This window comes from Lichenostomus cassidix, chromosome 7 (genome assembly GCF_008360975.1).
Source record: "Lichenostomus cassidix isolate B80296 chromosome 7, HeHo_3.0, whole genome shotgun sequence".
In the NCBI taxonomy this organism is placed as follows: domain Eukaryota; kingdom Metazoa; phylum Chordata; class Aves; order Passeriformes; family Meliphagidae; genus Lichenostomus; species Lichenostomus cassidix.
In genome coordinates, this window is record NC_139488.1 from 31,997,189 (window position 1) to 32,021,165 (window position 23,977).

General features: G+C 41.5%; 1 protein-coding gene across 3 annotated transcripts in view; it reads left to right on the plus strand.

Moving 5' to 3' along the window:
• The first annotated feature begins 513 nt into the window (after positions 1–513).
• THSD7B (thrombospondin type 1 domain containing 7B) overlaps positions 514–23,977 on the plus strand; it is a 295,328-nt gene continuing 271,864 nt past the window's right edge. For 2 of the 3 annotated variants that reach the window (XR_014853539.1, XM_085067128.1), the window contains exon 1: positions 520–658. The gene's annotated coding sequence lies outside the window, so the exon portion shown is untranslated. Of the gene's footprint in view, positions 659–23,977 lie in introns of all 3 variants that reach the window. The other variant, XM_085067129.1, reaches the window with a different exon arrangement.

Genomic DNA, 23,977 nt, shown 5'->3' on the forward strand with positions numbered 1-23,977 from the left:
AACTGGCTGCCCAGGGAGGTGTGGAGTCACTGTCCCTGGAGGTGTTTAAGGAGAGCCTGGATGTGGCACTCAGCGCCATGGTCTGGGTGACAAGGTGCTGTTCGATCATGGGCTGGACTCGATCACCTCAGAGGGCTTTTCCCAATCGGCTCAGCGATTCTGTGATTACCTGGAGTTGTTACAGAAGCGCTGCAAGCTCCCTCAGCACCGCATGGCGAGCAGCGTGAGGAGGTTGGTGACAACGCGGTGTCGGTGATTCGGTGTGGGCTGAACATGCGGCCAAAATTCAGTTTTGACTAGTTTTGTGGAGCTACCGTGCATTTACCAACATCCGTGAAAAATCTCCGCGTTCCGAGGCAGCCGCAACTTCCCGCGCTTCCCCTCAGCCCTCACGAGGCCCGTACCGCCGCCGGCCGGCAGAGGGCGCCGCGCGCGCCGCTCCCGCCGGGGCTGGGCCGGGCAGGGCCGCGCCTCCTCCATCTTCGCTCCGCCCGCGGCCCCTCCGCGCCGCGGGGCCGAGCGGGGACTGCGCGCCCGTCCCGCCCCGCTCGCCCGCGGCGCCGGCACCGCAGACCTCCCGCCGCAGCGCGCCGCGCCGGGCTCCATGCCGCGCTCCGGGATGCGAGGAGGTGCGGCCGCCCCGCTGCCGGGGGAGAGGGTGGGTCCGGGGGCTCGGCTCCGCGGGCGGGGTGCGGGTGCGCGGATGGATGGACGGACGGACCCGCCGCGCCGCGCCGGAGAAGTTGCCGCGGTTTCGGGAGCGCTCCGGCCGGGATCTCCCGTGTCGCCGGCGGGCGGGAGCCTGGCCGCATCCCCCGCGCCGGTCGGGCTGTTCGGAGCGGGAGGAGCGGGGCAGGGCGCGGAGCACCGTCACCCCGTGAGACAGGTGAAGTTGGGATGCGGCCGGGCAGCGCCAGCCGCGGCTCGGTGCGGACACCGCCGGCAACTCCGCTCCGCCGGGCAGCGCTCAAAGTAGCGCAGCTGCCGCGGGCAGGGCGGTCGCGGCTCGCCTGGGCTCTTCGCCGTGCGGGGTGTCTTCTGAACCCCTACTTTCCTACCCGCCCACCCTCAGCCACAGCAGCGCGATGTGTTTGGGTTTCCTTTTTCCTTCCGTCGATTCTTCAGTCAGTGTTTTTAAACAAGGCACGCTTATACGCTTCTTCATTAACCATTCGTTACTTCGAACGTTCGTTCTTAATTTGTGCTCGTCCTTGTATTTGTTTGGTGTATTATTATTCATTCAAGGTCAAACAGTATAGAGTTTGGACTTTATTTATGTGAAGATATGATGAGGACTCTGTAGTGCTGTTCTTTTCCTCCTCCTCCTCTCCCTCCCACTCCTGTGCCTGCCTGAGCGTTTCTGTTGAAGGCTTTTAAAAGAATAGATGAGGGTCATAAAAAGTACTTGCTGACCACTGCCTCCAGCTCTTTTGGATAATTGAAATATATTGGTTAATTCCTCTAATGAAAACAGAAAATCAGCGTAAAGAATTGGTTGCCTGAGAATGTAATTTTTGGAAGAAGTTGTGCAGGGGATGTCTGTGTGTGTGTGCAGGTGAGTGGGATAATGTACCTGTTAGAACTGGGTACCACTGAAAGAACCTGTGAGAGGACGTGGTTACAGAGAGTGGCTCTTGTTTGTGCCTTGTGTCACACGGGTGCCTTGCGTGGCTGCTCAACTTGTGTCGTAAAATCTTCAAACTTTAAGGAAACTGATTTTAAAAAGTAGTGAACTCTGTAGTTTCTGAAAAGATTCCAGTGGAATTTAAGCAATGCCATGTCAGAGGTGACAGATGGCATTAAAGTGAGGTGTGGGAGCCCAGGGATACTTCTCAAGGAAGACAGGTATAGCTGTGTTGGGATGTGTGGAGCTGTCCGTGAGCTTAGCAGGTTCTTGGCTGGTTTGTGGGGGTGAGACCAGCTCAGAATGCACAACATTGGGTCTTTGTGGGGACAGACTCGCAGTGCTGAGTGCTGAATTTCCCTGAGGATGGAAGCAGAGGGATTCTGTGCCTGCCTGTACCTTGCATAGTGCCGAGCTGGTTTAAGAGCGTTGTGGAGTTGCTGCTTTAACTGCTGTGAATATCAGCAAGGGAGTGTTACCCTGCTGTGAGTTGTGATGGTTTTCCTGCTTGCTTTGTGGGGACTGGATAAAGTTTCATTGTTAATTATAACAAAAAGTATCGAGACACTGTTCTCAGCAAAGTCTTTTCTGCGACATGAGGAAAGAGCAGGAGATTGTACACTCTGCTTTTTTATCTTGGTTCTGTGAGGGGAAGCTATGTCTACTCATCTTCGTACCTGAAAACAGAGGATTTTATTCAGCATACAGCATTGAAAAGCATTTTCTGAAGAATCAGAAGTAAACATCACTCATTAGTAAACTTTCTCTTCTGCTTTGCCTGAATGGTGTTTCAAAGATCCCATTTCACTCTGGTAATGGAAGACCAAAAGAGCTGTTAAGCTCCATCTGTATGCATTAGGGTAGGTGGTTGATTTGTACCCTGGGGCCATATTATCTGCTATTTCATTACTTCTGGATCAGTAATGATATTCAGGAAAACTGTATTTGTAGTGACTGCTTTCTAGGGACGTCTGCTCACTAGAAAGCCTCACCGATAAGATCGCGCGCCGCGTGTTTGCTGACGTGCTGCGCTGGTGGAGGCACTCGGGCTGCTGCCTTCAGCTGCCTTTAGTGGCACAGAAGTTCTGGGGTTTGTGACTGAGAAGTGAAGATTCCCATGGGTCTCCAAATTTTTTTTAACCTAACTGGTATTTGGTGTTTTACGTGCTCTCAGATGAGCTGAGCTCTCGTGCCTGTTTTAGACATTTCCTCCTTTTGTGTTTGGGCACAGCAGCAACTACCCCAGTGGCTGGGAGCAGAGGAGAGCACATGAGGAGCCTGAGCTGGAGCAGGAGAAACGTTCCAGGTGCTGCAGGTACCCTGTGCCAAGCTCAGTGCTGAATAATAGGACAAAGGTAGTGATGCAAGAGTGGTTCTGGGCAGTGGAAACCCCAGGTAGTGGTTGTACTTTGGAAGCTTTTGATTCCCTATTGGTAGATGAGGAGGAGGGTTGTGGTGGAAGATGTGCTGTGATGTGAATAGTTTCATCCAGGTGTCCAAGGCAACTAAGCTTGTCTGGCTTTGCAGGCTGTAAGCAAAGAGTGGGATAAGAAAATACCAAAAAATAAATTGCCCTGAGTTGGCAGTGCTGCACAGACACCACAAGTACCTGAGTCTGCTGTGCTTCCCTGCCCTGCACTGCTGCTGGCAGCCCCATACCTTAACTGAAGAGGATTATGAAAGCTGAGCAAGAGGGATGCTGTTGCAGATTAAAGAGGTGATGGAAATGCCCCCAGGCTGTTGTTCAGGGAGGTAAGTTCTTCTTTCTCCATCAGAGGTGTATGCTGTGCTTTAATGGGTTGTGCTGTGCTGGGCTTGATGCTATTGATGTGCTGGATGAGGGAAAGCAGGGACCTGTCTCCTCGAGCCACCTGACTCAGAGCTGGTTTTGGGAACTTCTTGGGGCATTTTGTAGGTGAGAGAAACTGTCCTGATGGACTGCCTCGAAGTGTGTTCAAAGAGTGTGTGTCTGGGTTGTCAGTTTTCAGGAACTTCATTGAATTTTGGGGGGCTAGTTCCAGTATGGAGAGACAAAAGCACTGTTTTCACAAGACAGAGCTGCTCTGTGGTTTTTTAACACAATGGAAAATGAAAATTTGTCTGGTTCTGGCGGCAGTTCACAGGCTCCGGTGTTACCAGTGAGGCTGAGGATCAGGAGTCCTGCTGGGGCTGCCTAGGGGTGAGATCTTCTGTGGTTTTTCTCTAAACCAGAGAAGCTGAGAAGCTGTGGATGGGCTGTCATGCCTCGTTATAATTGAGTTTCATGTTATAATGGCATCAGACTTTGTGGCCAAACTGTGCAGTTGTGATGTGTTTCTGTGTGTTCTGAATCCTTCCACACCGTTGAGTTTTTGCCCACACATCACTTCAGCAATTTGCCTGAACTTTGAAAATCTTGATTTTTTTTTTTTTAAACTGAGATAGCATTTTACCTTTTCTGTTACTTGCCCCAGTATCCTACAGAGTAAAGCAAATGGGAAGGTGTGGTGTGAAATGGGGCTCTGATGCCAGGTGAGGCCAGGATCGTGCTGAGGGATGCTGAACTCTCAGGTGGGAAGCTGGGCATCCCACTTCATCCAAAGCAGCTTCTAAGGTGGTGTTGAAGTGGTGCTGTGGTAGGTGAAACAGATAAAGCACCACAGGCAAAATACAGTACTGTTTGAAAAAAAAAAAAAAAAAAAGTCCAGGAGTTTGTGCTAGAGGATGAGAGCTGTGTGGGTCATTTAGAATCAGAAACTCTGCAAGGAAGGTAGGTTTCTCTGCTTGCTCTGTGAGGCTGCAGAGGTCCAGTCTCTGAGTCACTGGTGACCTGTTCTACCTTCCTTCTGCATCTGAGCACAAGTGCCCACTGTCTGCAGTCTGGTTTGGAACATGAGAGCAAAAAAATACTGTGCTTTGGACTAGCAAGCTTACCATGAATGTGCTGGTAATGCTCTTTCTGCTTTGAAAGCTTCCTTATTGAGTCATCTTTAGGCTTTCTTTTGTACTTCTGTATTTAGTTAAAACACTTGAGTATTAAGGACATGCTGCGTCATTTTTGTTGGGAACGCTTTTAGTTGCGCTTCCTTTCTATTATGATTTTTATTTGTTGAGCTTTTGTTCTGATTTGAAACAAAATCTTCTTCTAATTTTTTTTTGGAAAAGCATCTTGGTTTTTCTTTTCAGTCTCATCTAGCTGATGCTCGTATTTGTGTCTGAAAATAAGGTAACTACTTTAAAAGGGGGTTGGTTTTTTTTTTTTCCCCTACACCACCTGCACTCCCAGAACGGGCAGCTGTTTTTAGAAAGTGTATGGAATGGGTAAGGAAGGAGGTTCAAGGTCCACCAAGAAAGCAAACAAAAAGCTGTATTAGTGATGTAGGGCCAGAATATGTGTGATGTGTGGTGTCCATGCATGTCCCAGGCAGTGGAGAAGGAATCACACAAAAAATAAGCTGCTGCCTGATCCCCGTGGCATCTCCAGTGTCCCTTGGTCATGCAGACTTCGTGTTGATAAAGGCAAAATCTGCAAACCCAGTTGCAGTGCAATGAGATATCTCATTGTCACCTGAAAGGGTAGTATGAACCAGGAGAGAGGGAAAAGTGTTTTACAAGTGAAATGGACATTTAAAGCTATATAAAAACTACGAGAAAGTGGAGGAATAGTCTCTCTGCTGACTCAGTTTCTTGAACAGAAATTGTGTTTGTACAGGAAAGGGATATTCTGGTAGTGTATAGTGGGTATTTTTGAAAGGTTGGAGATAATATAACTTAATGTGGCAGACTTCTGGTCTCTGCCTTGTTAGGAGTGAGGTAGGATTCCTTATCCATCTTGAGGTTGCCAGAAATGGACAGAAAGACACTGTGTGCCATTTGGCTCTGTCAGACTGGCATAGCCCTCCAGAAGAAAGATAAATGAAACAATCTCTTCACTCGTTAGGTGTAATTGTGGCTGTTTCTGATCCATCTCCCACAATAACTTGTAATTGACATTGGCATTGGTTCAGCACATGGTGACAGCAGTGTGGAATTCTGTCTGCTGCATGTTCAACAGGGATTTGTGGAGAGCGTAAATTGCCACAGCACATTATGGGAAATATAAATATATATATATATTTAAAAAAATATAATTTTTTGGGACAGGTGCAATAGCACAGTGGTACTGCATCTTCAGATAGATATTTTTATCTTTGCTTAAGCGCCTATTTTAACTGAATTGCTGGGTTTTCTTTGCAAAATTGATGTCAGCAGATAGTAGAACAGAGCAGAGCGCCTGAGGGTACTGCAGTGTGGGGGAAATGACTCCTGGGCATTAACATATGCCTTCTGAGACACTCCTGACAACTGTAGGCTGCAAATATTTATGATTCTGTAACTGATTTCAGGTATTTGTAGTAAACACGATATACACCTTTGGTAAAGGAGGAAGCAGCTTGAAGTGATTGCCACTTTCTCCAGCAATGATGTGCAGTTTATGGAGCATCAATTTTTAGTGTGGGGTATTCATTCAGAGAAGAAAACTTAGGTGGTGGGAGGCTTGACAGTCATGACAAACTTTATTTCACAAAACCATCCTAACAGAAACACACAATAGCTTTTCTTCTACTGTTTTTAATTTTTTTCATCTCCGTGTGTCTTGTTTGCTATTTAAAAATTTATCTGTGCTCCATCTTGTGAAATGTTTTGAAACACTCAGAAAAATCACCTGTCCTGTGTAGGAATATCAATTGAATTAAATTACAGTTAATAAAACAGACAATACACCCACAGCACCAACTGTAATGGATGGAAGAGCAACCTGAGGATGTAGCACAATAAAGGTGAACGCGATCCTGCTGTTAATGAATGGGATTAAAACCCATGTTTATGAGCGAGGGAGGCTCTCCACTGGGATGGAGTCTGTTTTGTGGCTGGCTTTTTGTCTCCAGTGGGTAGAAACAGAGCTCTCTTCCAGAGCCTTTCTGAAGCTCAGCGCCGATGATTTGTATTCTCCCGGAGAGTAATTTGTCAGGAGATGAACGCCAATATGCTCAGTGTTTGCTGCTATAGCAAAGACAAGTCCAGTTAAAGACTTATTTCTTGGGCTAAAGTAATTTTTAAACTTTCCATCATAAAAAAGTCATAAGTGCCTCTGCCTGGCCTAGATTTTTTTTCCATCTCAAGTACTTTGGTGACAAATTCAGGTGTTGCAGGAAACAGAGCAGCCCAGGGCTTCCAGTTGGGGAGGACACAAGTCTGGTCCCTGGAGAGCATATTGCTTGTGAAAGGTCACTGTTTCAGAAGTCAAATGATTTGGGAACTTGGAAAATTTGTCTAGACATTGCAATGTATTTTTAAGTAAAACTTTGATTCAAAATAGAAATAGAAACAAAATAAGCAAAAGGTTAAACTTCCCTGAAATGAAGCCATAATCTTTCTGCAATAAAACTTGGCTGACTAAATGAAAACTTTAGTGTTGTTTTCTCACAGAGGAAAAAACAAAATAAGCATTCAGTTCTAGTTCAGTTCTTTTGGGAAGGGAGGTGTGGGGTGTATGGTGCCTTTTATTTTTTTATTTAATATTTCTTTTCATTTAACAGAGAAGCCAAATCATGTCCAGCTCTGAGAGTGCTAAGGATTGCTGTCTTCCTGTTACTTCTTTGGGGCTGAGCTGAGGGTGATTCTTCTTCAGTATCAGGTGTAAATTAGGTTTCATGCCGAGGCTGGATGGGGCTTGGAGCAACCTGGTCAAGTGGAAGTGCTTCCTGTCCATGTCAGGGGGTTGCAATGAGATCATCTTTAAGGTCCCTTCCAACCCAAACCATTCCATGACTCTATGATTCTATTAAAATTTGGTATTGGGACCAGGGAAAAGGGATGTGTGAGTGACAACCAGGAGAAGATGGCAAATTGGAAAGGAGCAGTGATGTGATGGGAAGGAGTTTTGGTGAGTGCCAGTGGAAACAGGAAAGGCAGGCAAGTGAGCTGATGTTTGGGAATGGATTTGGACTGCAAATGTGTTCAGAAAGCAAATGGCATGAAGCCTCTGATTGGCAGGGAGGGAAGAAAAGACATGAGAAGGAGACATGATGCAACTTTGATTTTAGTTAGCTGCAACAAAAGAGGGATGTTTTGTGCCACTCTGACTGTGATGGAAATAGGAGCCAGAAAGGAGAGGAGAAACTAATGAACAAGAGGATGGAGACGGACATGATGGAGGCTTGTCAGGATTTGTTTTTTCCCTTAAAATCTGTAAAACCCTTCTTCCATCCTTCAAAAAGCCTTTATATATTTAGGAACATCAATGGTAATATATCATGTCAAATTCATTTGTTATATCTGCTTATATCATGTCTAATTTTGGCAGGAATTATAACACTAATTACATCTACTGTCAGGTTGATTGCCCCTTCCCTGTGCAGCTCTAGCTGAGCCTGTCTTGCTCTCTGTTTAAATAGGTATAACTTTTCTTCCCTGGCTATTTGGAAGAGTCTTGGCTGTGGAATACCCTTTCTCTGGGTCTAGAGAAATACCAGCTTGTCAGTCTTCCAGATGAGCTGTAACGACTTTCTTATCAGGAAAGGTTTAAAGCAGAAAGGTATTGATGGGCTAGAATGATCAGATTTCATTTTTTTTTTTTTAATTTTAGAGAGGGGTTAGAGTGGATAGGATATTTTTTTTTTTTTTTCTTTTGGGGTATGAGCATAAGGTGCTTGGCACCTTGTAAAAGACAACATACCTTAATTACTCTTTGAAAAGAAAATGGAATATGCTTTGTGAGGCAGTTCTGCACATGACATTCTCTCTTGCTTTTTCTAGGCATCAAATCAGCCTCTATATTGGACAGCTCAAAAGTACAAATTAGATGAAAACAGTTAATAGTAGATGTATTATTTTGACTCTGGGATGCTCTTTATTAATATTCCTGAAAGAAGCAACAGGGCAGCTGAAAAAGAGGCTGTGGGGAAAAATGTGAGGCAGGAAGGTTGAGTGGGGAGTGGTGTTAGCAGGAATAAAGAAAATGGGACTTGGCACTGTGGCTTCACTGAAAATAATCATAGCAATAGGCATCCTCCTGCAGAGGATGAAGGGGGGAATGCAGTATGGGATGCAGAACTTTATACAGCTATGAAAGCATTTCCAAAGGGTTTTGCCAAAATACCTCTGCAAGGCAAAACCTGTACTGAAGCAGTTTGGAAGGGTGGAATTTGGGAAGCATCTGATCCTGCAGAGGAGCATATTTGGAGGTGAAAAATCTGGCAATTACTTTTTCAAAATGGACTCCAATTTGAGGTTAGGATTAATGCCTGTCTGCCTTTAGGAAGATACAAATAGTTACTATTTTCCGCTAAACTTGAAAAGAAAAATCTGAATAACACTACTGGGACTGAGAGTTAAAGGTCAGAAACTCTGAATAGCAGCATTAATTGCTCCCTTTAAAGGATATAAAGGATCAGAGTCTTTCAGGGCTTGCCTAAGGAGGAGAGCAATACTAATGTCGGTAAGGGATGATACAACAAGACTCAGAAAGGGAAGGTGGGCAGGTTTTTTCCCTTGTTACTCTAAAATAACATGAACAATTAACTTGGGTGTAACCTCAGAGTCTGAAGTATTGCAGTGTTGCTTCAGTTGTGTGTTGTGTTTAATACTTTTTATTTTATTGTGCAGGATCAAACTGCAAGAAAAATACCAGCAGGATTAGATGTTGCAGTACACATGGGATTGCCTTGGCCCATCCAGTGCAGAGAATTAATTTTCTTATTTTTTAAAACCTTTAAGTCTTTTCTAAGATTATTGCCACAGCCTTTCAGCAAGTGATGCCACACTTGATTTTCTGCCTTTGTAACCTGCAGGTTTGAACCATTGTCTTTGCAAGTTGTGCTCCATTTTCTTAGGTGATGTGTTGATGTTACCTACTCTGATTAAAAAAGATGGGGTGCCTCAGAATAAGTAAATTATCTTACACATACTCCTACTGTTGCTGAACTCTTATCATTAGTTCAGGCTGTGTTGGAAAAATCTAAATATTGAGGGAATCGGTGATATACGATAGAACTTGCTGTTGAAATGGATTATGCTTTTTCATCATGGCAGTAATTTTTAAGGAACTTGCATTTCCACAGCTGCCTGTAAGATTCTGTGTAATGATAATGAAGCTGTTTCTGCTTTCCTTCTCTCACTCATATATTCTGAAGATTACTTACATGCTTATTCACGTAAGGAAAGGGTTTGGAAATCAGAACTTCCCAGTGTTGAAGAAACAAATAAGAAGCTTTGTTGTATCTTCAGTTAGATTTGCAAAAAAGTCCTTGTTATAAAAGCTTTTGATGCTAAAAATGTTGTTGGGTTTTCCTTACTCCTGAGATGCCTTCCTAACTCTTTGCATCCCTTAGGAAAAATCCTCTTGTCTCTGGGGAATGAGGAGAGTTGAGGGGAAATTATCATAATTTGCAAACAAGAATGTTTTTTAAACATTTAAATTAGTTTAACTTCATAGCCACAGGTGGTAGATTTTTTCTTCTCTTGATTTCATATGTGCTTCTTGATCTGTTGAAAAGGATTTAGGTTTGGCTTTTTCAGTTAAAATAAGAAAAAGTACTTGCCTGCTGACTATTTTTTGTTTAACTTCTAGGAGCTTGCCTTCACTGGGATAGATTTTAGATTTTGTAAGCAAATCCTGTTGGACTATGTAATGATGTGTTTGGATTAAGTTTCCTCCCTATCGCACATTCTACAGGAAAATATATTTTCTGTTAGTCTGGTATGGTTAGATGGTTGTATAGGATAGATTTTGATTGCTTCTGAAACAGCAGAAGTCTCCTAGGCAATTCTATTAAATTCCAGGTAATTCAAGGGAGGGGAGGGAAAGGAGTTCACCTCCTCCCCTTACCCTGCCAGACTGGCTCTCCTCAGGCTGGGCTCAGGTGAAATGTGTGTGAAGCTGATGAGTGTAGCTAGAAAACTTCTGATGCTGATGATCTTGGATGAAGTGTGGTAAGTAAAATACGGGGTTGCACACAAAAGATGGTTAAAAAGTTGTATCCAATACTTCAAGCTCTTTCAATACACCCTTAGAATACCTAAGTGTTCTTGATTTTGCATTTTTACCTCCATAGTTTCATGAGTTCTCTAAGGATGGTGTGGGCTTGCTTGTTGGGTCAAATGACAGCGAGGAAAGAAAACACTTAAGCTTAAACTCAACTCTAAATGCTTGAAGTGTTTCGTTATAGTAAGCTGTGTTAGTTTGAAAATAAACCAGTGGGAGATCACAAGTCAGAATTATAAATTTAATAGAAAAATTAAAAAAAAATGCAATAATACAAGAAAAAACACTGACAGAGTCAGATACAACCTGACACCCTGTTAGTCAGGGTGGTGACAGCAGTCCAAGTGAAGTAGTTAGGTTGAAGCAGTGATCCTGTGGAAGGTCTGGTCTCCACCTTAAGCTCCAGTGGTAGCTCTCGTCCTCTGGGAATCCAGTAGACTGGGAATCCAGTAAACTGCTTGTGTAGTTTAAAAATCCAGGTTATATCCAGGTGGGAATGCTTGGCTTCTCCCTCCTGGGTGAAGCATCTCACAATAGGATGAGATAATTCCATCAGTCATGGGGTTAGTTCTTGATGACCAATTAACAGTTATCAGGGGTGAGTCAGAGCAGGAGATAACAACCTGTGCCCCACAGCTGGTGGTAATAGAATACTAAATACATCTGTATTGTTACCTAGGACATAAAGAAAATTTAGTTGATATCTGGCAGAGGCAAGATTTACCTGACTAGGGTGGACAGTGAAGACCCTGTTAGGCAGGTGTTCAAGATCTGGTGTTCTCCCTGTAGACTGAATTTTTTTTACTAACAATGTCTGCAATTATGTGTTGTTGAAAATACTTGCATTTTCTGTGGATTTAGATCCCTGAAAACAAATAGTTGCAGGTTGAAATATTGGCAGCCTGGCAGTGTATTTAAGTTGCAGTGTAGATGACTATTACATTTGTTTACTATCTGGGGATGCTGCTTGCAGAGCTAAAAACCCTCTGAGCTGATCGTTATCAAGCTTTTAAAAAGAGTAGCAAAGGAGGAGTGTCAGATTCTGTCTGACATCTGAATAAAGCTTTTTTTCATGTGAACTTATCCAAAACTTTAAAAAATAATACACTACCTAATGTCTGACCTTTCAATTAAAAGTTCAGTATTTTTTTTTAGGAGTTAGTTTTGTCAAGATACTTTTGCAGTGTAATGCTCTTGGTGGCAGAGCTTTTTGTATTCTCCTCGACGGATAAATGATTAATGATCTCAACACTGCCTTCTGGATCACCTTGTAAGAGGTCTCCTTCATCAATCTGGCAAGGGGATTGTATGGCAGTTTGCACCCTAATTACAGTCCCCAGCTGGGGATGTGCTGCTTAACAGATTACTTGTAGCAGAAGTGGAGTCAGTGCAGATATGGATGGCCACGGAGTTGTTTGACGCCGGGCTGCTAAAATTAGATTTCCTTCTAGAAAAAAACATCCACTTCATATAAGCAGTGCAGCAGATAAAAGTGTTTAGCTGGAATTAACTCTGTAACTTAAAGGTTTAATAATAACAGCAGTTCTGTGTTTCCCTGTTTTCATTGTTTCCCTTCCCTTCTCTTGCGGTCTTATAGACCAGGGCAGTATTGCAAGCCAGAAATTTTATTACCAGTGGAAACATTAAGGTATTCCACAGGGCAAAACAAAAGTGATTCAAAAGGTGCTTTTACACATAATAAGTTTTAGCACTGAGCAGTTTACCCAGAAGGCAACAGATTATTTCTAGTGGTCTGTCATTATTGTTGGCCTTTTTTTCTGGCTCATTTGTGGCGTAATGCTGCTGCTCAATTAAGATGTATTTCAGTGAAAACCATGAATGACAATGTCCACCAAGCATATTGCTAAGCATATACATCCGTGCCTATTGCTCAGGCTGACAAGTGTGAGTGTGTTGCTGAGAAACAGCTCATTTAAGGACTAAGGCATGGAGGGAAACTTGCACAGGATCCAGTCAAACACAAAAGCAAAGTGCCCATTTGGTATATGACAATGGGAAGATTTTAGGCTTGGAAAGGATGTAATTGCCAAATGGTTTTCCATGGATGTATCAGTGTTTTAGTAGTCAATGTTGCCAAAACAGATAACATTATGAATGTCTTGACAATCTGGGATTTTTTTTTTTTTTTTTTTTTAATTATAAGGATTTCTTTCCATTATCTCAGGATTATCTAGGCACTGGTAACTTCCCACTGGGTGACATCAACTGGAAGGATAAAGGCAGTGGAAAGGGGTACAAATACACTGAGGCTGGAGTTGGAATATTAACTATTTGTTGCTTATATCCTGAAGAAAACTAGAACTGAATAATTGCAGGAATTAATATTTTTGTTTAGGACATCAGCAACCTTCAGCAGTGCAGTGGCTGCTGTGAAGGTCTGGGTGTGTATGTTTGACTTAATCTAACTTGAAAGAGGAAAAAAATCTTAACTACTCAGTGAAAAAGTATTTGACTAGACCTGACCTGTGTTTAGTGCTGTGGAATGACAACAAATCTTGGCAGTCTTCTCCCTGTCTGGGATCTATACTCTTGGAGTATGGGAAGGAGCTGATAGGTGTGTGTGGAACAGGAGTTTTATCACTGTCTTGTCCTAGGTTTGGAAGAAAATCCTTGAAGTTTTTACCCCTAGAGGTGGTCAGATAGTGGTTTGTTGTGGTGCATTGACTTTTTCTAGGTTTCCCTCCCCATGAGAAATGGAGGAATTGACTGTAGAGTTGCTATATTGTCTAGAAATCACAAGCACTTTATGGTGAAAACACTTCCAAGAGATCATTTGGAAGGCTCTGCTCTCTTTCACCCAGTAGAGCTCCTCTCTAAGTTGGAGCTCACAGCTTTCCCAGCTGTGGTTCTCTCTTGCTCCTTTGGCTCCCACCAAAAGCCAACAGTCCTTCTGTGCTTTACCCTCTCAGCTAAAAGCCAGAGGCTGGCTCTTCAGCTTCTTTTATTGTCTTGTTAAAAAGCAGATGCAGTGTTTCCTCCCTATCAGTCTTTCAGATGGGAGAGCAGCACGGTTTGGTGTTCTTGTGAGCATCATCACTCTTCTGGTTGCAGAAGCAATTGGAAGCAAATGGTCCAGGTCGTTGTTATTACTCATATTTTGTTTTTTTCCAGTTCTGCAGCTTCAGCTCCTTATTTGAGCTGCGTTGACACGTCACAAAACCACATTTCAGTCTGGAGTTGTGCATATTAATAGTCAAGTGCTGCACAGCCTCTGGCTGAGCTTGGTTTTCAGCGGTGGCTCTCCTGGGTTTTGTTCCAGGACAAATACAGTGTAGGTACTCAAGAGGAAAACATTTTCTCCTAAATTATTTTAGCAAATGGAAACCCTTTTTTACTCTGGCTGAAGACTTTGTCTTGGCTGTAAGCCTGAGAGATTTAAACATTTGCAGTTCCTTTTATTGTTCAAACCTGTGCAGCATATTTTAAGTGAGCAAGGAGTCTGTCAAGTTACTAGAAATCATTACTTTGCCAGAGAGTTATCGAATGGATCTGAAAACAGGTGTTTGTCAGATTTTTACCTTCTGGACTGAATATTTTTGAAGTTTGGGAACTTTTATCTGCAGTCAGCTATTGTGCTTTGTAGAGGAGAAGGCTTAATTCAGATTATCTGAGCAATCAGGGAGCAGAGATGCGGTTCTGTGATTCATAATTGAAATTTAGCCTTTAGATTAACTTCATTAGTATGCTGTTGAACAAGGACAGGGTGTTAATAAATGAAAAAATCCTTCTGGGTTTAAGCGCCAAGAGCCACAATAGGTCTTTGCAGTTCATTATGAATTTTTTATTTTTGCTGTGACAGCATTATTTTTGATTTGACCATTCTCCTTCTGTCTTTTTGTCTTTATTCCTCAAAATTATACGGAGAGAAATAGAGAAAGGTTTTATCTGATGTGAGATTAAACCCAAAATTCTTCTAGGGAAGCCACATTTATAAGCCCTTCTGAGATCAAGAAAAGGAACATTAAAAAATAGACTTCAGTTTCCTTTCTAACTGATAGAGTAATGAGTGAAACCTGACTTACGTGCTTCAAAGACCTGAAATTTTCTGAGCAAGTAGAGACTGTGGAATCTCCAGTCATTAGCTTGTAAATGTTTATAAAACATACCTGTTTATCCTACTGAGATGACAAATGCTCATTTCTGGCTTCCATATTCTGATTACTTTGTAAATTCTTCAGTTTAATTAAAGAACTTTTCCAACCTAAATGACTGTGTGTATATCTCACAGTAGACCATGGGCCAGCAGTGTAGAAGGGAGTATTCAGACTTCTGCAAGTGGAATTTTCTAGCATGAAATAAAGGTTAATGTAGTTGAGTTTTGAATGACTGCGCTGTAACTGGAGGAAGTTGCTACTGGTTTTATTTATGAGGCGTTTTTGCCATTTTTATATAATGTTTTTTATGCTTTGCAGGGTTTTTTGAAAGATTTTGATAGATTCTCATTCATTAGTTGTAGAGCAGTGCTAAGAAAGTAGGTTCACAAAAAAAAAAAAATCTTGTTACTAGAATGGAAGATACACTGGAAAAGAAGGCATTTTTGGTTCCTTCCCATCTTCACTGTTGCTCTTGATCTCCCTAAAACCTGTACCAGAATATTTTGAGTTGTCTGTACAAACGCTTTTCAGTGGAGAGTCGCGCACTTGATGTAATCCTCTGTGCTTTGAGGTACTGAGGCTTCTGCTTCGGCAAGGAAGGATTACGGATGTAGCTTTTTTTTCTGCATTCAGCCTTGAGGGAAGCACAGATTGCTGAACAACAGAGCAGATTGGTGTCTGGTGCTTGAAAGGCTGGGAGCTGAGTTTGAACTCCTGCACAGAGGCTGTAGGGGCTTGCAGGGGTTTGGGGAGCTTTGGGAATTACTGCAGCTGAGAGTCTGGGCTGAGGGCAGCGGTGACGGTGGAAAGTTTGGGAAAGAAGAATGAAGAGAGGAGCAAAAAGTCTGTGTTGTAATGAGTGGTTTGTAGAGTCCTTGAGTATTTGGGAAGAGCACAGATTGTGATCTCCTGATGTATGTGAATGGGATATGTTGCACTTAGGGTTTGGTGTGGGGGAACAGACTCCTAAAAATTGCTAGAAAGTTGTGACTGAGAAAAAATAGCTTGTATGAGGCAGCTGAAAATATATGGAATCTAATAACTTCCATTGTTTATCCTTGTGGAAGACAAATCCTAACCAGCAGACATAGTTCACATCTCAAAATGTCTTAATCCTCATGAAAAGCTATTGGTAAGACACCTTGACTTTAGATATGCTGCTGGACTGTTGTGGGGGAAAATTGCACCATCAACGATTTCTAGCTTACAGCAACCACTCTGTAGGAGAAGTGAAATGTTTTGCCTCCAGAAGGATCCAGGCCCAAAAATACAAATGAAAAATAATTTTTAGCTCTCTTCCCTTTTTTTTTTTTTTTTAATATTTGCTGTGCCTTTGAGCAGTACCCAGACTGTAATGTATTGTGTTCAGTTTTAAGTAGGGAAGGCTAAACTGTAAGAGCTTCCATTTTTCTAAGAGAAAACCATGCACAGGGAAAGAGGAGAGAGAGAAAAGGAGATAAATTGGAGAACTATGGAGTTCAGATAACATTTAGCTGTAGTCCAATAGTACAAAGTTTGAATGATGAACTAGCTGCTTGAAGACCAAAAGATAAACTCTATCTTCCCATAATCATTAACATGGCACTTGGTAGATGCTGTGAGAGCAAGCACAGTTTATGAAGATACTTGAAAAAGGGATGATGATGGTTTTGATTCACTTAATGAAGTGAGGTTTCCAATAGGAAAATAATGTGAGAGAAGTCCAAGAAACGTCTAAAGAGATTGGGGAAAAAAAATGTTTGCTTTTAAGGATGCCACTGTTGATGTTTCATTTCTCCAAGATGCTGTAAATAAATTCCCTGGAGATGCTCAAGAGTCAAATATGCTTTCCAGTATTTTGTTTTTTATAATAGAGAGCCTTTCTGGTTACCAGCATTTTTTTATTCATCCTGATCCTTAAGCTGGGAGGAATCCCCTAACCTTTGCAACTCCAGCAGGGGAGTATGTTTAGCCTTTGCACACTCTGGAAAACTTGGGTCTGAGCTGGGGCACCCACTGCCAGGGCTTGGCTGCCCTCGCTCAATAGACTTGCCATGCTGAAAGAGAAATACCTGAACTAGAGATCATGCTTAGTTCAAAACAGTGAAGGCAAAATGCAGTCATTTATGTACAAAATCTGAAATAGTAAAATCCTGGATGAAGAAATGAGAGAAAAATCTTCACTTCCTTGTTCATTTTCAAAGGTTAAACTAGAAAGGTTTGTTTGTGTGATGTGTTGGAGCCTCTCTTGATGTGATGGGTGTCAGTTGTTCCTCTTGCATTCTTGATGCTTCCCATAGTGTTAACTGGAGAATATTCATAAGTATGCTGGTGTTTTATGGCCAGCCTCTCTTCTAAAGTCTGATGAAAGATACAGACAAATTTAACCTTTTAACTATAATCGAGTTTTTCTTATCCAGGGGTTAGCGTGACCAGTCAACTAAAATAGATGATGCTTTACTTCCTTTTATTGATGCAGGTGAGAAGGCTCGAGGAAATGGTCTTAAGATGAGATAGGGGAGATTCAGATTAGATATAAGAACAAAGTTTTTCACTGTTAGGGTGGTCAGGCATTGAAAGAGGCTGCCCAGGGAGGTGGTGGAGTCACCAGCCGTGGAGGTGTTCAAGTGGAGCTGGCTGATGGGGTTCAGTGGTTTTGGGGTTACAGTGGCACTGCTGGGCTGACAGTTGGATTGGATGATCTTAAAGGTCTCTTCCAGCCTTGACAATTTGATATTCTTTGCAGATCCAAATGTGTATCATTTCCTATATTTAATTGATAACTTAATTACTCCTTGCCTTAATGAAGGGTAAAACCCGTCTGCTACATCTCTTTGGTGACTTGACTATCTTTGTATAAGAGCTCTCCTCTGCTGAATTTTGTACCATTGCTGGGTAGAAACATTGACACCAGATAGAAATACTTAAAAACCACATTACTCAATACTGGTCCTTGATTGAGACCATGTCACATTGTCAGGTACCTGGTGTGGTGTGACTGACCCAGTCCATATAAGCTCTAAAAAGTTGTAACATGTGCTTATTATTCTAATGAAATATTATAGCAATAAAGTTTAGTTTCTGTAAGACAAATGTGTATGAAATATAACCACAAGGGAAGACCTTTCAGTGAGCTGACAGCTTCTCTGCTCTGTTCTCATTCTCTGCACCCCTTTTTCCCCTTGTCACTTCTTTTCATGGACTCATCCAAAAGAGGAAACATAGAATGGGAAAATGTTGAAACCTAACAAAGCCAGTATGAGGTTTTTTGTTGATTCAAATGGGAATGCAAAAGCTGGTGGTCCTGTTCTTAGCTTTAAGTAAATTTCCCACTGTATAGAAGCAATGTCTGGAAATAGACTATCAACATGTCATGAAAGAATTTAAGCAATAATTAAAAGCAAGAGTAGAGTCTGCTTCCAGCTTTTAATATTATTGTTCTGGTATTCCAGATTTTCATGTTATCCTTTTCTTAAGTAATGCACAGGATCACAGCCAGAGTTTTTAAAACATTTGCTTGTGGAAGGTATCCTGATAGGCTGTTTCTATTGAAACAGAGCCTAATCTCTGGCTTCACTGATCCTCTCTCTTAGTCAGAGCTGTCACTTACTTCAGGTCAGTTCAGGCACACTATAAATCAGGACCTTCTCACTAGTCAATCAGTGATTGATTTAGTTTTGCAGCACTCAAAGGCAGTAGTTTCTGGTTTAAAATTGAGTTAATGTGGCCTTAACAGGGTTAAGCACATTGCTGGGAGCTTGTGCGTTCTGGAGCCAAGACTGGTTTGTTACTGGTTTGCAGCATGGACATATGCAAATAATTTTATGATTTAATGTAGAAATATTTGTTGTGCTTCAGTCTTTGTCTTTTTTCCCCCTGGCTTGAGTTCTTTGAGGCCCTGGAGTTGGAGTGTTCAGAGTTCTGTAGCTTCCCTCGCACCTGGAAGTACTTAGAGATGGAAAACCATTTGCCCTGGTGTGTGTCTCAGGTGGAGACATTCATGCTAATGGAGCTTTGAAAAACAGCAAAAGCTAAGTTTGCAAAGTCCTTTAACACTTTTGCAGAATAATTGAAAATACTACTGTATGGATTTTTTTTTTTGAATGTATGGAAAGTCTTCATCCCATGCCAATATCCTCTCTGTTCCACAGCCCATATATTGGAAACCCTGAAATCCTTTGCAGCACTGAATAGTGGATAACAAGTGCATCATGATGGGACTGAACTCGGTATGTTAATATTAAAAAGTACTTGGGAGGGACCTTGGTATCTGATGTGCAGTTTTGATTTCTGTGCCTCATACTGTATGAGGAATTCCTGTCACATGTTGGTATTCCTGTGAAGCGAAGAGCTGTGTGGATATACTTGTGCTTCTCTGGGTTTCAAAGTTAGCTCGTGTGTATGTTCTGTAACCTTTCCATAATCTCAGAAAACAGGAAAGCACTGCAGGTGTGAAGATGCTAAACATGTCAGCTGATTAGTAAGAAAAGGAAAATCCCTTGAAAATCATCCACTTTTTAAAATGGAACAAAAAAAAATTCAGACTTCTATAATTGTTTCAAAATTTAGTATGCTGTATAAGTAATAACAAATGAAATCTGTTTTCCAGAGGCAGATGAAATTACAAGGATAACTGATAGCAAATCAAAGGAAAGTAGGAAAATACTTTCATCCTCCTATTTCCCCTCTTGCAGTCTGTGGGTCTTCTGCTGTAGTGTTCTCCTACTTTGAAATTGCCCCAGTTAGGTTGGTCTGAAGTTATTGTTGCTATGAGGGAAATGTTTTTTACATTAGAAAGGTGTTTCATTTGACTAGCATTGGAAGGTGGGGTGTTTTTCAGTAGTAGTTCCATTTCCAAAAATGCAGCCAACATCACAGTGAGGGCAAGAAAGGAAATCTAAGAAATACATTTTCTGACAGTACGTGGTGTTCTTTTGTTTTTCAGCATGACTCTAAAATTCTGTTCTCTTGAAACAACCATGAGGAAACACTTCTGGTTTCCTGGTTAGAAAAAAAAAAAAAGTGAAATATTCTGTCTGATCTGTGGAATATACTTGGAACAATTCCAGAGCAGTGAGGGCTGCTGTGGGTAGCGAGCAGCATCCTGCAAGGCAGACTGCCCTCGGTGTTCAACAGAGCATCTCTAACTTATTTAGCTCTTTTATGTCTCAATATTCCGTATTTGCTGAGGAGTGATGGCTGCTGTTGTGTGTTGGGATTGCTGCTGGTGTCACAAGTGACTGGACTGATGAATCAGTGCTCCCTGGAGGAGCTTTGCTCCCTGTGCCAAGCTGCCATGGCACACAGTGCCACATCCTCAGCTCTCCTGCAGGAGCACAGGCACAGACTGTGCAAGCTGCACATTAGTCCAAAAAGGTTCTTTCTGTGCATCTCTAGCTGCTTTAAATACATGCCTGTATTTGTGCCAGAATTTGTGAGTAATTATTCTGTTAAAACATGAATATTTGAAGTAACTAAAACAAATGAGGTGTGATAACATTAAGTACAGCTGAATTTGCATAATCTATTTAATAGATACGAATTGTTACTGTGTTTAGTTTAATTTGTCATCATTTGCCCTGCTTTACTATTGTTTAGGATGCAAAAAAATTAATGTCTAAATACTTACTCTTCTACAGAGGCTTAATGACATCCATAAAAGAGTTGCTTGCCTGACTCAGGAATGTGTCTGCTCATGTTTCCACCTCACCTTCTCCTTCCTGGTTCCTTCTTGCTACTTTAGAGTTTGACCAAGGCAATATTTGAGCAGCAGCAGCAGCTATAGAGATGAGAATGAACTGAAGCTAGCCCTTGTAAAGCAGGGAGTTAATAATATATTTATAAGGATACTATATATAGGTACTTTGGTATCAATATATACTATTAAATAATGTATAAGGTATTTACAGGAAAGAAACTTCACCTCTGCAGAAGCAATTGCACGTACAATTACATGGCAACAAGCATCACACGCTGTGTTGTAGGTATAGGTAATGTTAGGCTATTTAAAAACAAGTGGAAAATTGCTGTGAAAGTCCAGAAGGGGCTAAATGCCATCACAGATCTTGAGGCAGGTTATAAAATTGTTCAGAGAAATCTTTTGAGGTAGTAAACAGAATTTAAAAGCCCCGCATGACTTTGAACCTGAGAATTGGAGCGTCTTCTGTGAGAGACTTGTCAGTGTAGGAAAGCAGTGTTTTAGTGAGCTACCCCTGGAATAGATCCCATGGGGAGCTCAGGATTATTGGAAACCTCTCCACCAAGTGTTGGGAATATTTGTTCGGCTTTGCCTTCTTTAATAGAAGAAGTAAATGGTTGTGTGATAGGGCTTTGGAGATTAAAGAATGGTTTTTGATTATATGGAAGAAAATGAGAGCTACTCAGCAGTGTGGGAGATTGGTCTTCAACTCCAGCAAGGCAGGTGGCAGAAATCCCTGTGTAAATGTTAACACTTAATAAAATCAAAGTTTTTCTTTCTGTAGTTTCACCATGTTAAGGGGAGAAAGGGGAAGAAGAGGTTAATAATTTACAGTATAAACAATATGTTGGCTAATAAGGCAATTTCTGTTCAAAGACCTTTGAAGAAAACATGAGTGTTTTCTACTTCATACATGTAATCAAAACCAAATGAAAACAAAACCACAAACAAGCAAATAAACCTCCCAATTCCCCCCAACAAACCCCAAACCAAAAAAATGCACTGAAAATAAACAACCCAAGTGTTAGACAGCTGTCTGCTTTGACCTGGGAAACCTTGTTCCATGTCCCATCACCTGATATTGAGGCTGTTTGTTGTTACAGACAATTATTTCAAGATTGTTCTTGTTTGGAATAATATAATGAGTAGTAGGATGAAAATAAAACCATGGATAACAGATCCAAGAGGAGCAGTTGAGCACAGGGACTTGGGGCTCAGTACCAGCAGTGATGTCTTAGGTGATCTTTGTGCTGGAGGCAGTGCTGGACAAGTGCAGGAGATTAATTTCAGGGCACATCTCTCTCCTGGGGCTTTGGAGGCAAACTGCTCCTGCCCTGCTTTCTTCTGGCTACAAAGTGCTGCTGCCAAACTTGCTCTTTTCTGGCTTCCCCAGGGTTTGTTCTGAGGAGAACAAACACCATTAGACAAGGACCTAGTGCTACCTTCAAGTGTTTCTTAATGAATTCCCTCATTACTCTGTCACAGCTCCATCCTGGTGACCCCCAACAGGGATCCTTCCCTCCAAACAACCTGACACTGAGTGAGGATAGCACACTGCTTGATGGTGGTGATGATGATGATGGATGCACTAATGCTGTTTGACATGTATTTCATGTTAAAATTAATGTCGTCTTTGATCTTGCAAAGGTTGAATTCAGAGAAGATAATTGATTCTTGAGCTGAAAAGATGTCTTCAAAGTTCTTGGCAGTTACTGGTAGTTTCAGGTTGCAGTTGTTTCCTGGCTGTTATTTGGGTTGCAGAGCATCCTGGCAGCCTGGTGGGTGGAAGTACCAAAGCTGAACATGTCACATGAACACAAAAAATCAGCAAAACCAGAGTGGTTTGGGAGTTTTTTTGCCTTTCAAGTAAAACCCTCAGGACTTCTTAGAGTTGCAAAGTGCCTGCATAATCTTTTTTCATATAGACCTATGTAAATTAAAATATGTGTGGGAAAAATAGATAATTTATTTGCAATTGGTACTAGATAATTTACTAATTACTTGCTTTTTCCAATGTGTAGGATTATAATTTTAGAATAAAAAAAATGTTGCCTCCAGAAACTCTTTTGAATTTGATTTTCAGAAGATAGTGAAGGTTTAGGTATTCATCCTTAAAAATGCCTTTCAGGGTGGTGAAGCAGCCCTGAAATGACTCCTTCATCCTCTAATTCTGGGTGGAAATACCATGGATTGCTTGTATTAGTTGCATAATCAACATTTCTAGAAGTTTTTTGCCCAATAGTAAAGAATTCTGACACTTAAGAGGTCCAATCTGTGCTGTGAAAGCTTTGTGTGGTGGAAGCTGCCATTGTTAAGGTGGAATTGTCTCCTCTTACAGCACTGGGCACTGCCATCAAAATCAGTAGCATCTCTAGATGGAACTAGCCATGACATAACCAACTTCATATGATGTTTTGGTTATTAAACAAGTCTTTAAAGTCTTTTAAATGATACCTTTCGCTATAAATGAGCTATGACAGATTTAGTTATTTAGTAAGTCTATGAAGTATTTAAATGATACGTTTCACTATAAACATGTTATGAGAGATTAAATGACATCTTTAATATTTTGTTTCAAAATTTTTCCATATTGTCCTGAATAGCTGAGTGTATTTTCCTTACTACTTGATTGAGACCAGGAAAATTACTATTTCAATCCATCTTTGGATAAAGTAGTAAGACTGTAGTGTGCAGCAGCCTGACAATGAATGTTAATTCATTGTAATATTGTTATCAACAGACTTCTAATAACTTTAAATACATCTTTGTAATATTAAATGTTCGTGTGTAGGTACAATAGGAAAGGTTGTTTTCAAATTCAAGGAAAGTGCAAAAGATTGCTATTTGTCCCTAATTAAATATTGAGGACTTCTGTATTAAATATTTAATTGGCCAGCTGTACTGCAGTGGAGTGGTGGAGAAATGATAAAACCCTGCATTTGCACTTAAAGATTCTTTTTGGGCAGTTAAGTGACCTGTTGCTAAACGAATTGGAAGGGAGACAGGGACTTAAATCAAAATACCTTTAGTGTATTCCCACCACTGCTGGCCCAGGGAAAGGGCCAGTGATAATCATGTGGCTACAGCAGGGCTCTTCTGAGCCATTTTAGGTATAAGGGCACTGAGGACCTGTTTCTGATTTCTGCTTTTCTGAAGAAGGAGTTCTGGAAGTTTGGAAAGTCTGTAAGGCACGTGGGGGAAAGCAGGAAATGATCTTTCTGTGTGATAAGTCTGTATGAAAATTGGTATTAAACCCCTGCAAATTGAAATGGTTTGTTAGTTTTACAGACTACTTTGTCAGTTTTACAGACTACTTTGAAGCAGATAGTTACCAGAAGAAATGAAGATGCTCTTTTGCAATGTGTGAAGTTGTCCTTGTATGTTGAAGAGAAAATGTAAAAGAGATGTATGAGACAAAACACTCATGTCTGTTTTGAACACTCCATATATTTAGTGCAGAACAGGTAAACTGCACTATAAAGGATGCCAAGACAGAACTTCAGACAGGGAAATATTGGAGTACACCTGTGAAATTGTCATGAGTCCATAAGGCCTCA